The sequence below is a fragment of the Pan troglodytes genome, chromosome 5, assembly GCF_028858775.2.
Source record: "Pan troglodytes isolate AG18354 chromosome 5, NHGRI_mPanTro3-v2.0_pri, whole genome shotgun sequence".
NCBI classification, from domain to species: Eukaryota; Metazoa; Chordata; class Mammalia; order Primates; family Hominidae; genus Pan; species Pan troglodytes.
In genome coordinates this window covers 165,092,478-165,107,891 of record NC_072403.2, presented here as the reverse complement: position 1 = coordinate 165,107,891, position 15,414 = coordinate 165,092,478, and the positions used below count along the sequence as shown (strand labels likewise).

The 15,414-nt window shown below is 44.1% G+C and overlaps 1 protein-coding gene across 1 annotated transcript in view; it reads left to right on the top strand.

The window, feature by feature from the left end:
* Positions 1-6,205: 6,205 nt before the first annotated feature.
* Positions 6,206-15,414, top strand: part of RGS17 (regulator of G protein signaling 17) — a 120,227-nt gene continuing 111,018 nt past the window's right edge. The window contains exon 1 of the mRNA XM_016956500.3: positions 6,206-6,364. The gene's annotated coding sequence lies outside the window, so the exon portion shown is untranslated. The remainder of the gene's footprint in view (positions 6,365-15,414) is intronic.

Sequence of the window (15,414 nt, the reverse complement as noted above, 5' to 3'; positions counted from 1 at the left end):
GAAGTTTGCCTGGCTGGAGCAGTCAGGGTTTTCTAGATTCAAGCAAACAATTAATTTCCTTTCCCTCTGCTTTTCAAAGGAAAAACAGCTTCTTTTAAATAAATAAGCATGTAGGAAAAGAGAATGAAATTTTAAAATGCTACATAGTTTCTTCCTGGAAATACTTTTGTAGGGTACCAAACTCACTGAGGTAATTTCCAGCTCTCCTAATAATGACAAATATTCCTAATTATGGATAAATGTACACTAAATACTTTGATGTTGATAGTCTGCACTTTTGCAATATTTTCTGTCTGCAAATATCTTCTCTGCAAATCTCCTTCGTGCCTTACTGTAAAGCCATTATACCTAAACTGCTGCTGTGTCCAGAATTTCTCTACTTGAAAAAAAACACATTCATTATGGTAGGGAAATGCTCATGATCAAATGCTCCTTTTCATAATTACCACATAGCTGTTTAATGATGACTGGCCCAGTGAGCTCTGAAATTCTGTATAAAGAGAAGGCATCCCCATTGCCAAAATGAACTGAAATCCATTTCTGAGTCCTGTAGGATAATTTTATATAACATTTACATTTTTTGCAAAAAATTTGAAGACATAATACCAGGCATATAGTAGATATTAATGAAGTTTACTGAATTGAATTATTGATCTGGTCATCACTTGATGTCAGTGGGGTTGCCGATAACTCCCTAGACCAAGTGTCCTGGTCTGTTTCGTGTTGCTACAACAGAATACCTGAGACTGAGTAATCTGGTTTATTTAGCTCACAGTTCCACAGGCTGGGAAATTCAAGGGCATGGCCCTGCCTTCCACTGAGGGCTTCTAGGCTGCATCACAACAGGGCAAAGAAGGTCAAAGGGGAAGTGGACACATGCAAAGAGACAAGGCCTGAGGAGCATCCTGGTTTTGTAAGAATCTCCCCTCTAGGGAACTTGTTTATTCCCATGAGAACTTTTCCAGTCTCCTCCAAGTGAGAATTCACTCACTACCTGGAGAACTGCACCAAGCCATTCATGAGGGATCCACCCTCAGCACCCAAACACCTCCTGCTAGGCCCCACTTCCCAACACCACCAAGTTGGGGATCAAATTTCAATACGAGTTTTGGAGGGGACAAACTCAAACCATACCACCAAGATATACACAGGGAGTGCAAGTGATCAGACTCCACAAGGTGAATGTCATTAAAGCTGTGGTTGTTTCCACCCATCTAGTCAACTCTAAGATGGTAGGCAACATTTTCAGTCCTAGAATACTATTATTACAGATTCTGGCTCATGCATAAGGGATTACACAAAAAACTACAACCATGAAAGAAAGTCACCAAGGGGTTACATTTGGCTTAAGCAATTAAATGAATAGCAGAATAGCCAAGTTGTCATACAAAAATTGCCCAAACAGCCATTATAAGAATTTATGGAAGGGTCCCTTTTTTATTGAATATGCTTGTTTTAAAAGTGGGTTCTGGGAACCTTAACCTATCATCTAGTTTAAAGGAGCACCCCTGCATGCAGCCATGTGTGATGAGCTAGGCAGAGGAAACAGTGTAGTCTATCATGGCACCATCTGTGACAGGTTGGGCAGATAGGTCTATCTGTTCACTTCTGAAAAGCAACAGATTCTGAAAGGCGGCAATTAGGATCCAAGAAGAAGCATCAGCAAACAATAAAGAACACTTTTTCTAAGTTTGTTATTTATTCGATCCATCCTTCATTCACTAAGCATATACTATGTGTCAAATCTTGTTCTGGGCACTAGAGATAAAACACTGAAAAGTGAAAGCAAAGCTCCTGAGATTCTTTATTTTAGCAGGGGCTGAGGAGAATGAATAAGCAAACAAATGAATCCAAGCTGATTCAGATAGTGAAGTGTTTTAAAGACAATGAAATAAGGGGATCCAACAGAAAAGAACTAGCTGGGGCAGATTAGATTGGGTGGTCAGATGAAGCCTTCTGAAAAGTGATTATTTCCGGAGACACTTATGTGATATTAAGGAGTCTACTATGCAAAGATCTGGTGCAGAGGATTCCCAACAGAAAGAACAGCAAATATTACAAGTTAGATTTCTTCAAGAAACCCAAATAAGCAGGTCTACATGGCTAAAACACACTAGCTATGATCTACAGAAGCGTGGTATAAGATAACTAGTTAGGGACAATACTATATAGAACCTTCCAGGCTGTCTTAAGAATTACAAATTGTGTTTGAAGTGCAATGAAAAAAAAAACTCATTTGAGCGTGTTAATAAAGGGTATGACACAACCTGATTGTTTTTATTTATTTTTTATTTTTATATTTTTTGAGTCAGAGTCTCACTCAGTCGCCCAGGCTGGAGTGCCGTGGCGCCATCTCGGCTCACTGCAAACTCCGCCTCCCGGGTTCACGCCATGTTCCTGCCTCAACCTCCCGAGTAGCTGGGACTATAGGCGCCCGCCACCATGCCCGCCTAATTTTTTGTATGAGTAGAGACAGGGTTTCACTGTATTAGCCAGGATGGTCTCGATCTCCTGACCTCGTGATCCACCTGCCTTGGCCTCCCAAAGTACTGGGATTACAGGCGTGAGCCACCGCGCCCGGCCTCTGATTGTTTTTAAAAGATCCTTCAGCTCTTAGTGTGTCCGGAATTGGTGGGTTCTTGGTCTCACTGACTTCAAGAATGAAGCCGCGGACCCTCGCGGTGAGTGTTACAGCTCTTAAGGTAGCGCGTCTGGAGTTTGTTCCTTCTGATGTTCGGATGTGTTCGGAGTTTCTTCCTTCTGGGGGGTTCATGGTCTTGCTGGCTCAGGAGTGAAGCTGCAGACCTTCGCGGTGAGTGTTACGGCTCTTAAGGCAGCGCGTCTGGAGTTGTTCGTTCCTCTGGGTGGGCTCGTGGTCTCGCTGGTTTCAGGAGTGAAGCTGCAGACCTTCGCGGTGAGTGTTACAGCTCATAAAATCAGCGTGGACCCAAAGAGTGAGCAAGTAGCAAGATTTATTGCAAAGAGCAAAAGAACAAAGCTTCCACAGTGTGGAAGCAGACCGGAGTGGATTACCACTGCTGGCTCCAGCAGCCTGCTTTTCTCCTCTTATCTGGCCCCACCCACATCCTGCTGATTGGTAGAGCCGAGTGGTCTGTTTTGACAGGGCGCTGACTGGTGCGTTTACAATCCCTTAGCTAGACACAAAGGTTCTCCACTTCCCCACTAGATTAACTAGATACAGAGTGTGGACACAAAGGTTCTCCAAGGCCCCACCAGAGTAGCTAGATACAGAGTGTCGATTGGTGCATTCACAAACCCTGAGCTAGACACAGGGTGCTGATTGGTGTGTTTACAAACCTTGAGCTAGATACAGAGTGCCAATTGGTGTATTTACAATCCCTGAGCTAGACATAAAGGTTCTCCACGTCCCCAGCAGACACAGGAGCCCAGCTGGCTTCACCCAGTGGATCCCCTACTGGGGCTGCAGGTGGAGCTGCCTGCCAGTCCCGTGCCCTGCACCCACACTCCTCAACCCCTGGGTGGTCGATGGGACTGGGTGCCGTGGAGCAGGGGGTGGCGCTCGTCGGGGAGGCTCGGGCCGCAGAAGAGCCCATGGAGGGGGTGGGAGGCTCAGGCATGGCAGGCTGCAGATCCCGAGCCCTGCCCCGCGGGAAGGCAGCTAAGGCCCGGTGAGAAATCGAGCGCAGCGCCGGTGGGCTGGCACTGCTGGGTGACCCAGTACACCCTCCGCAGCCGCTGGCCCGGGTGCTAAACCCCTCATTGCCCGGGGCCAGCAGGGCCGGCCGGCTGCTCCGAGTGCGGGGCCCGCCAAGCCCACGCCCACCCGGAACTCCAGCTGGCCCGCAAGCGCCGCACGCAGCCCGGGTTCCCGCTCGCGCCTCCCCCTCCACACCTCCCTGCAAGCTGAGGGAGCCGGCTCTGGCCTTGGCCAGCCCAGAAAGGGGCTCCCACAGTGCAGCGGTGGGCTGAAGGGTTCCTCAAGTGCCGCCAAAGTGGGAGTCCAGGCAGAGGAGGCGCCCAGAGCGAGCGAGGGCTGTGAGGACTGCCAGCACGCTGTCACCTCTCATTAGGAGGGTGTTGTTCGGGGTTGTGGAGGATAGAAATGAGCAGACAGAATAGGGGCTTTTGTGGTTGCCCAGGTGAGAGATGACAATAGCTTGGACTAAGGTTATGGCAGTAGAGTGGGAGCAAAGTAGATGACTTGGAAATATATTTTGGAGGTGAAGAAAACATGACTAATTAATTGAGTGTGGGGATGAAAGAAAGCAACAAAACAAGGATGACTTCTAAATTTTTGGAATGAACAACAGAGTAGAACAATTTGAGGAGGAACAGGTTTGGAGGGGGTGGATATCCGGAGTTCTGCTTCTGAGATGCCTGTTAACCATGATAATAATAGTATCTACCTTGTAGGGTTGTTGTGAACAACGAATACGAAATATGAGGAGAATTTAGATCTGTACCTAGCATGTAGTAATTGTTCAATAAATACCAGCTACGACAATTATTCCTCAAGTGGAGATGTAAAGGTAGTGAAGGACATAAGAGTTCTGTGTGAGGCCAGGACAGGACTGAAGACATAAATCTGAAAGTTATATAGGATTCAATGCTGCTCAAACCATTTTTGGTGAAGAACTTTTATCTTTATCCACCGCGAATCAATACTGCAGTGGACTAGCCGTGTTTGTCTCTCCAAAATTCATATGTTCACATTCTAACCCTCAAGGTGATGATATAAAGAGGTGGAACCTTTGGAAGGTGGTTAGGTCATGAGGGTGGAGCCCTCATGAATGGGACTAGTGTCCTTATAAAAGAGATCCCAGAGAGCTCCCTTGCTCACTTCCACCACGTGAAGACACAGCAAGGAGTCAGCAGTTCATGAGCTCGGAATTGGGCCCTCACCAAATAAGGAATCTGCCTACATCTTGATCTTGGACTTCCCAGTCTCCAGAACTGTAAGAAATCAGTTTCTGTTGTTTATAAGCCATCCAGTCTATGGTATTTTGTTATAGCAGCCTGGAAGACAAAGACAAATACTTCTGTGAAATCCAACAAAAATGAAGACACTTTGAAGAGCACTAGTACTCAAAGCCATGGGAGGCCCTGGAGGAGGCCCTGAGACATATTTAACTCAAGTACCCGTGAGTGTATGAGGATGGAGGCACAGGAGAGTTCAGTAGGCTGAAATAACACAACGCTTGCTTACATGAACACACAAGCAAGGGGAACTCACACAGATTTACAAGTAATCTGTTTTAATTAGGTGTAAGAAAAAAAGCCCATTCACTCCTGCAGGAACTCCCTCCTCTTCCCACAGATGTGGTATCTGAAGAGCAAGACACTGCTTCTCCACTTCCTCCACACAAACACTTTAGTCTAATCATAGGAGATGCAATCTAGCGCTCGGGTTGCATTAAGTATCCCAAGCTCCTTCCCTACCAAGCTGGGCTCCACTTGGGCACAGAACGATTATCAGACCTGGTAACTACCAAGCTGTCCCCTAAGGATGCTCTAGGCCCCAAGCATCAGCACCTCCGTTAATAATTCTCCACTCTTGCCTTGTCATCGGCTTTTCTCACTCAAAACTCTGCTCCAGCGAGTGGTCCGGGCGCCTGAGGCAGCTGGCACGGGCTAGGCCAGAGAGCACCTGCACTGATTCTTAGGAGAAAAGGTCCTCTTTCTGGGTGAGGAAGTCAATAAAGTAAAGGACGCTTCATAAAGTCCTTCGGGAAGCAAAACTTGCTTAACTTCACACTTCCTTGAACCCCCACGCAGGGAATGCTTCCTCCGGGACCCGGAGCAGGCAGGCTGCTCTGCCTGGCAGGCCGGCTCCTGGGTGCAAGGCTCTCGCGCAGCCCAGGACAGCAGCGCGCGGGCTACGGGCGAGTGGAGTTGCAGGGGCCCGGGCGGAGAGCCGCTGTCACCCAGGGAAGCTCTCGGGACTCCGGGCCTCCCGCGAAGCTCCGGACGGGCGTCACCGAAGCCGAAAGTCCCGGCCGAGCCCCTCCGCACGGTGGGCGCCGCGCCCAGGCGAGCGCGCGAGGTCGGGCGGGGCCGGGGGCCGCCCGGGGAGGGGGCGGGGCCGGGACTCTCGCGGCCGCGCGCAGGGGCTGGGAAGCTGCCCCTCCGGCCGCGCCGGGCGAGGGGCTGCGCCGGCCCGCGAGGCGCATGCGCGCTGCCGAGCGGCTCTCGCTCCCTCCCCGCCCACCGCTCCCTCCTCCCCCTCCCCCTCCTCTGCATCCTCGCCGCTCTCCCTCTCTCCTCGCCCGCTGGGTGCTGAAGTTGGGCGGATGGCAGCAAACCGGCTCCGCTAGAGGACCGAGCCGCCCAGCCCCGCTCCCCCGGACCCATCGGCGCGCTGCCCACACCTCCAGGCGACCGGGTAAGACGCTGCCTCCAAAACAAGCGGTGCTAAGTAAATGACATCAAAATGTCTGCTTTGCACCAATGGATGGATTTTTTTCAAGGTAGGGGGGAGGTGAAGGAAGAAGGGGGCGGAGAGCGCGACCGCCCATGCCCCGGCGGGGGCGGCTGCGCGGCGCTGGGGTCTCAGCTGTGGCCACGGCGCCCTGAGCGGGAGCGGGGGCCGCGCCGCGGGTCCGGGAAGTTGAATCCCGCGTCGCTGCCTGGACGCGGTCCGCTCGCCGCCCTCAGCTGCTGCGGGGAACCGGGCGAGTGTCCTGCCCGCCGGGGAACGCTCGGCCAGGTCCCAGAGTTCCCGCGGAGAGCGGGGCGCCTGCTGGGGGCGGCCGGGAGGGCCGGGCCAGGGGCGCGGGAGACCCCGCGGGGACGCGAGGTGTTGCGGGTTTTGTGCGGTTGGTTGGGAACGAGGAGAATGTGCCATCAACAGTGTCCAATCGACTGATCACCTCGGGTGCTGTGTTTCCTCCCTTATCTCTCTTTACCTTTGGGAAAATGCACTGCTCAGGTGGGGAAGGTGTTCGAAGAAGAGGTTGCGAAAATGAATCCTTTGACCAGCAGTAAAATACCGGAGGGGTGTGTGTGTGTGTGTGTGTGTGTGTGTGTGTATGTATAGGGGGTGGGGGGTCTCTTTTGTTCCTTCCCCTCCCCTTAGTCAAAGGAAAGGGAGTCCTGGCGTGTGCGGCGCGGGGTGGATTCCACAGCCACCGAGGGGGCGAGGACGAGGAACGCCCACCAACCGCGAGTCGCTGCCCGGGTGGGCGCATCGGAGCCTCCTTTGCTGTAGGTGATGGTGGTCTTTCCGTGATCGATGGAATCATAGTTTAATCTCTGCCTCCCCGCCAGCCTCCCTGCTGTCCCTCATCGAGTGCTGCGGCAGAGGCTGGGTGCAGACACGGCCGCTTTCTCCTCTTCTCTCTGCCTCCCTGTCTCCCTGAATAAATGCCGGAGGACTAGGGGATGGCGGAGGGACAGAGCTGGACTCGGAAGCCGCGGGTGGGAGCTGCTCCTCGCGAGCCCGAGGCTGCTGGCACCTTGTCGCGGGCAGCCCGCGCCAGCCTCGGGAGTCCCTGGGCTCCGGGAGAGCGAGCCGGGGTCGCCTGGCCACAAAGATGCCCGCGCGCCCGCCCTGCGTACGGGACCCGCCCTGCGCCCTGAGCCCTGCGCCTCGCCCGGAGCCCGGGACGTCGGTTCACGTGGGAGAACCCCTGTCGCCCGGGGACGATTGACCCTGGCTCCTGGCATAACTCTCCTGACCTCCCCTGACCTTTCCATAAATGCTTCTTTCAAAAGAGTCACTATAAGATTTGTCTGGAGAACTTCACACTCTTCAGAGTTATTTCTTTCTTTTCGTAAATTGTTTTACGGCGAGATTCTCTCCAGCGTGGGATGGCTTTCACAAATAATAAAGAGAAATCTTAGTTTGGTTCCCATCTAGAATAAGCAGTTCTGAGGCTGGGTGCCATCTGCATTTCCGGCGTTCATACATACTGGTTTTCCGGGTGATGAACCCTTCTGAAAATCATTTAATTGAAGACGTGAGAATTGATTTTTATTAGTGTAGTGGAAAATAATGCTTTCCTCCTCGATTCACAACTGCCAGACGCTGCGTGTACGAAATAATTTGCAAACCGTGAAACATCTAAAGTACATTGTACTTGTTTCCGAAGTCTTCTGTAGTGAGAGTATTATCCAAGAAATATGCATTATAGCACTCCTATCTAATGAAAGGGTGATTTAATACAAATGAATGAGAAGTTTGACCTCCTCCAGTTGTTACTGTTGTTAAGCCATTTCTTCTGTTAACATGAACTAAAACAGTAATTAGCACACTCATGGGAGACTGGATTTATTCACTAGTTTTTATAGTCTTTTGAAACCCGCACTTAGAGCCACCATAGGAGAGTAGTTTATTTAGTTTGAGGTAACAAGAAAAGAAGTGTTTGTTATTACAAAAAGATTGAGTGGTATTATTTATTAAATAAGATAAATCTCCATGGCAATGACACGTGATCTCAGAGCCAGGGGCACTCATCCTTCCTCCTGAAATTAGTCTGAACGATTAAGAAAACCGTCGAATTTACAGAACAAATAACATAAGGTGTCTGTTATGCTGATTGATTTCGACCCTTTTTGCTATAGTTCCGCAACTACTCCTTGGCGTTTAGTCCCCACGGAAGGGAATTAACAAGGAGAGTTAATTTACTATCCTGTTCATTCTAAGGCAAACAGCATTTCCTTCTCAAATAGGTATCTCTTTGGTTGTAGGGCTCTTCCTCTGAGGTACTTATTTATTTGAATTCATCATGTTTAAGGTCTAAGTTCCTTATCATTCCTGTGACCATTTTATACTTTTGCATAATAATAAATAATAATAATAATAAACCTTCCTTAACATTTCCTACTACGAAGGCCACGGTCTTTGAAGAAAAGGAGAAATATATATTCTTACCCGTTTGATCTTATTGTAACAGCCAAGTAAAAGTGAAAATTTTAAATCTGAATTGATCAAAATTCTGGTTGACTTGCAGAGTAAAGTCTAAGAAAGAATTTACCTTTTAATCTAAAGCCGTAGAGATAATGGCCTTTGTGTCAGAAGTCCGTTTGCTAAAATACATGGGCTTTCCTGGAAAAGGAAGGTAGGCATGGATGATGAGGTACGATGCTAAGAGGGCTGGGAGTCCATTCAACCACATTTCTGCTGAGAATCCTGTTTCTGATACTCTCCAACTCTGCTTACTTAACACTGAGAATACTACACTACCAAAGAGGGCAAATCGAAGGACCACTATATACCCAGAGGATGAGAATAATGCTATGTGATGTTAAAAGTATTTTATTTCACGTGATTGGTATAGTTAGAGTGTAAGTGTGAATGCATTGTGGAGGCGTAAAATTATATGACATTTCCAAGGGAGTGTCAAGGGTCCTCAGACAAATATATTTTTATGGAAAACCTTAAAATAATCCTTTGCTATAGGTAGCCAATAGGTAGCCAAGACTTTCAATGTGAGATTGATGGATACTCCCACCTTCCTTCTCTCCCTACCCACACTTATCTCTGAAAAAAAGACACTTTCCTAACTTCCAAAGAAATTCATTTAGACGATCATTCCTGCTATTGTGCCAGCACCTGGCACAGTATGTGGCAAAGGCAGGTGTAAAATAATTTTTCCTAAATTAATAAATTTTGCAGGGTCGACATGGCTCGCAAAAGTCTTCCAAGGTAAGAATTGCATTTTTAAAATCAGCACTTACACTGTTTACCAAGTACACTAGTTGGGCTCCTAAAACTCGTGTTTATGGTCCTACATCTTTGGAGGAAGCAATTTTCAGAATTGTCGTTTTGGGAATATATATGTGTTTAATACAACATTTATATTACTGATTTGTTTCCCAATTATAAAAGCTCTATATTTGCTTATCTTAGATCCCCTATGATACAAAATTACCTATAGGCAGATATGGATGTGAAGAGCATGAATTTTGGGTCAAGCTGGCTTTAGCTTGTATTGTGGCTCCTCCCTTTAAAAACTTTATTGCTGTAGGCAAGTTACTAATCTGTCCTGAGCCTCAGTTTCCTCAGACATACAAGAGGGATGAAGGCAGGATGCAAGCATAAATACAATGCGATGTATATAAAGTACTGAACATAGTGCTTGGCATGTACTGAGTGCTTATAATTATCTCAATACCTAAAGAACTGCTATTGAAAACACAGCATGGTTTACCACAAGTTTATTTCCTTTATATAAATGTACCATTGTTTTAAGAATTTGAATCATATTCTAGAACAGGGGTCCCCAACCCCTGAGCTGCAGACCGGTACCAGCCCATGACTTGTTGGGAAGCCAGCAGCGCAGCAGGAGGTGAGTGGCTGGTAAGTGAGCATTACCTCCTGAGCTCCTCCTCCTGTCTGATCAGCGGCTGGCATTAGATTCTCATAGGAGCGTGACCCCTATTGTGAACTGCGCATGCAAGGAATTGAGGTTGTGCACTCCTTATGAGAATCTAATGCCTGATGAGCTGACGTGGAACAGTTTCATTCCAGAACTATTCCCCCACCCCCACTGCCATCCGTGGAAAAATTGTCTTCCATGAAACCGGTCCCTGGTGCCAAAAAGGTTGGGATGGCTGTTTTAGAACTTCATATTTCTAAAAAAATTAACATTCCTTTGTTGCTGTTTCTCAAGAAATTAAAATTGATATTTTTAATGCGATTTAGTGACTGCAAAATAGTTCACCTTATGAATGTCTTTATTTAGCCATTCTTTTATCTTTGGATTTTGATCCTCATGCCTAAATTTTGTATGCGTATCTCTATTGCAGTTTCTCCTTTGGGCACGATGCTTAGAACAGCTAGTTCTTGCCAACATAATGCCATTCTTTAAAAAATCTTTGCTAACTTGATAGGTGAAAATAATATTTTTCAAACTTTTATTTCTTTGGCTACCAATAAGACTGATTACTTTTTGACATACTGATAAGCAGTTTTTGTCTTTGAGGATGGCTCATTCAAGTCTTTAGCCTGTGTTTCCACTGCTGTTCTGGTACATTTTTCTTATTTGTTTGAGTGCTAATATTAATTTTTTAAAAGGCAGAAGCAAACAAGGAAAGGAAATGCTCAGTGACAAAGATCACTGTGGCTAAACCAGAAAAGCTGGATCAGCCAGGGTATTGGGGTTCATCATATACTGCTACACCCCTGAGTTTTCCAACCTTTACACTTCTTTTTAGAAGTCCGGAATCAGTAAACAATTTGCTCACAAACACCTTACTATGAGAAGCTTGTGTCTGAAGAGTTCCCAGATAGTCATGGATTGTTTCTGCCAGTTGCCAATGTTATGGAAGAACTTCTGAGTTTTTCTGAGATAAAGGGGTTGAAAGGAAAGATGGGAGTACATAGAGATCATAGGGACATTCATTTGATTTCTCATCAGAATGAGTCAGTTAAGCTAAATTATAAAACCATGTCAGGTTAGAATCATACCTTACTTCAACTACTAAGCTCTAGGTGAAATTTACACATGTTAAAAGTAAGAATTTAATGTGTTACCTTAACGAGCTCTGTATCTGCGATGTTTCACATGATTCAGTGGTCTTGTAAGCTCCTGTTTTTGACTTTTTAAGTTCTATAACTTTTGACAAATTTGGTTTCAGAAGTTTAATTATCTAGCTTGGAAAATCTATAAAGTCCTTAGGTATTAAACTATCTAGAAAGTATAAATGTTTTTGTTTTGTTTTTTGAGACAGAGTCTCACTCTGTCACCCAGGCTGGAGTGCAGTGGCTCAGTCATGGCTCACTGTAGCCTCAACCTCCCTGGGCTCAGGTGATCTTGCCACCTCAGGAGCTGGGACTACAGGTGTGTACCACGACGCCCAGCTAATTTTTGTATTATTTGTAGAGTCGGGGTTTTGCTTGTCTTGAACTCCTGGGCTCAAGCAATCCACCCACCTCAGCCTCCCAAAGTGCTGGATTACAGGCGTGAGCCACTGCGCCCAGCTGAAAGTGTAAAATTTTATAATTATCAGTGGTACCAGTTTATCAAATACAGTAAAACCTGAGTAATTCAGAATTTATAATGATGGGAGGTCCCTATAGGAGAAGCAGTGACCTATGGTGGAAAATAAAATCTATTTCAAATAGAAATGGATTTGAATTTTTACTCTACTATTTATTAGATATGCAGGCTTTTTCATGAAATTATAGAAGTATTTTATACTTAGTATTCTAGCATGATTAATAAATATCTAAAATCGCTGAATTTCTTAAGCTTTGTATGTGAGATTTTTAAAAATTCCCTGTGTCAGTAAATATAATTCTATTGTAGTCAATGATTGTGGTTCACAAAGCAAATATTTACTTCCTTATCTTGGGTCACAGGCTTTTCACAGTACAGTACTGCTGATTGGCTGTTGAAATACACAGGTTATAATTCAAGAGCCATGGCATTACAGTAAAACAGACACAACCTGGGGGAAATTATGACATAAATGGAATGAGCAGGTGAGTGTTTATTTCATTTTAAAAATTATCTTGAATCTTCCCAATAATATAGTGAGTTAAATCCAGTGAAGTCTCTTGTGAAAGTTGTCACTTTCTCTATTTTCCAGTCTCTATGAAAGGTGGGAGCCTGTTATTTTGGTGTATTTATGATAAGTCATGTAATCTACAGATTTTATGAGTCAGTTTTGGCTCTTGGTAGACGACCCTATGTCCACGTCCTATTACCCTAAACTCTCCTATTTTTTCAGGATTTGATTAATCAAACTCAGCAAATATTTGAAAGTTTGCTATTTGAAACACAGCAATCCATGTTATTTAATTCACATAAAGTAAAAAAGCTTATGGAAAATTGCCCTTAAAAGAAGGAGACTTTAAAAGCAGAGAATGTAATTTGGTGGAAAGAGCCCAGGTTTTAGATTCAAATAACCAGGGATTTAGCCTTCACTTCTTTGAGCCTTAGTATCATTATCTGTAAAACTGAAGACAATTTAAAAATGTTAAAGGATTAAAAGAAATTATGTCTATAAAATCCTTCATATATTGGTACTCAGTATGGAAGTGTTAGGTATTGTACTAGACTTAATAAATCAAAATAGATACAAGAAACATCATGTAAACAATAAGGGCTTGAAGGGGTTTTAATTTCGTGCCAGTATTTGTCTTAACTAATTGGTCCTTATTAATGTTTAGGTTGTTCTCCATGTATTTCCTGTGTTATCCTTTCCTGACTAGTTTGTTTCACCAACCTGCTTACAAACATATTTGAGCACCCACTATGTGCTAGGCTGTGTAATATTTTTGGATACAAAGATTAATTAAACGTGGCCCCTTTCCACAAGGAGTTCACATATAAGCTTCTTCAAGTTATTTTTCTTTTATCTAGTGAGTACTGGTCATTCTAAGCTTTGAAGTCATAGGAGTAATAGGCAATGATTTCCTTAGGGTTTAGCAATAGACCAATTGATCTCAAAATTTAGGAGCCTCTACAACTAATGTTCAAGCAAGCTGCTAAGCAGAGACTCAGAGATAAGGGGAAGAAAAGCAGGAAGTGGCTCTGTTGGTGGATGATTTAACAACCTCCACCATAGTATCAGAACAACAACAGACTGGAGGCTTAACCCTCTTTGTGAACCGACCTCAACACCCAATTCCTTCTCATTGAAATAAAGAAAATGTGTACATACATCTGTACCATGCCTTTTCCCCTCTCACTTGTAGGCTACCCTGCGTAATCATTGTAATGTAAGATATTCTAAAACGCTGGTGTAGGGGATGAACAAAGGGGAAGGAGAGTGAGATCCCTGCCCTTCTTCAGGGTCCACATTTCCCATGCACTAGCAATATTTTAGAATTTTTTCCTGATACTGCTGCAGTTCCATCTTTGATTACAATCTGTTTATAATATAGTACCTTGACCAAAACCCCAGAATCCTCAGTTTGGATGAAAAATAAATACATTTAAGTTTGAGAAAGAAAACCATCTTCAATATCAACTTGTTAAAATCACTAGGGCAATTTCTAAATCTAGCAGTTAGATTTGCTCCAATCTGGAAAGATTTTGTATGATTTATAAGATCAGAGTGAAGACTTCAAACCCTTTCTAGAAACATGTGATGAATATATAGTTAATATATCTAAGTATGGAAATGAAAGACATTGACATTAGGAATGAATTAACTTGAAGGTAAGCTCAGCACTCCTGTCAGCCACTACATTTAACATTCTTGTCATTAAATCTTTGACCAGGCTCTTAATAAGTAAAAATGTATTCTAATGTAAGATTTGAACCTATTTCTTTCTCAATTTATTTCCACTCAGCACTACCATACAGTAATTTACCTGTGACCTATGAGTTTAGTATGATCAAAATTCACTAGATAAAAGCAAAGGAAAACTAGTATCTTTTATTAGGGCACTAAGGCATAGACATGCTATAAAGCAATACAATGACCTATATAATTTACAAACTATTATGATTAACTGAATGCCGTATTGTGGAGTATTAAATACTCTGATGTACTCCAGTGTACATTGGAGTATTAAATACTCCAATGTACTCTGATGTACTCCAGTGTACTCCAGTGTACATTGGAGTATTAAATACTCCAATTTACTCCAATGTACATTGGAGTAAAAGGCTTCATTGTGAATTGGAATACTAACATTTTCCCTACCTACTGTTTGGGTGAGGCTTGACATTTGATTTTCCCCACTCTCTCTTATGATTATTATTGTTATTAGTATTTCTAAATAGATAAATTGAGGAGAAAGGAGTATCTTTGCTTTTCGTATATCTAATAGTTCATAGAAAAATAGGTGTTTACTCATATTTTATGTAATTTTAGGATATTTACATAATTTTGTTGCCTGAAATTTAAAACATATCAAGAGCTCAAATGTTCTATCTGCCAGGAAAAAACAAACAAACAAAAAACCCTACTGTCTTATTTTCTTCTGGTAGGAATAAACTGCCCTGATTGTAATTTCTATGCTAGTTTATCAGTAAATAATATTGGCAATTTTGACTCAAGCTGTTGGAGTCCATGTTTTCTTCATCTACTCAAGTCCAGTAACTTCAATTTTCACTGATGAAGAAATATTTTAAACTAAATTACTTTCAGTAAATTCAATGTCTAATGACCCACCTATGTTTATATAAATGATGGATTTAGTTGAAAGTTACATTTATTTATCATTTTGAATACTCAAAACCAAACAATAGAGAAATCCTTCCGACACTGGAATTTTCTCCAAAATGTAATATTTTGAAAAGATTATTTTATGTGTCAATGTATACATATATGTATGTTTCCCCTTTTATTTATGGGAAACAACTGATATGGTGCCTACGTAATCATAGCCAAATATTCAGGAAGAAAGGATACATACTTGAGAATAGAGGGGGAGGCACAAATGAGATGAGAAGGAGAGTCAAGTAAAAAGCAGGAAGGCTGGGCTCAGAAAACAAGACTATTAGTTAAAAACTCATTATATCTTAAAGTATA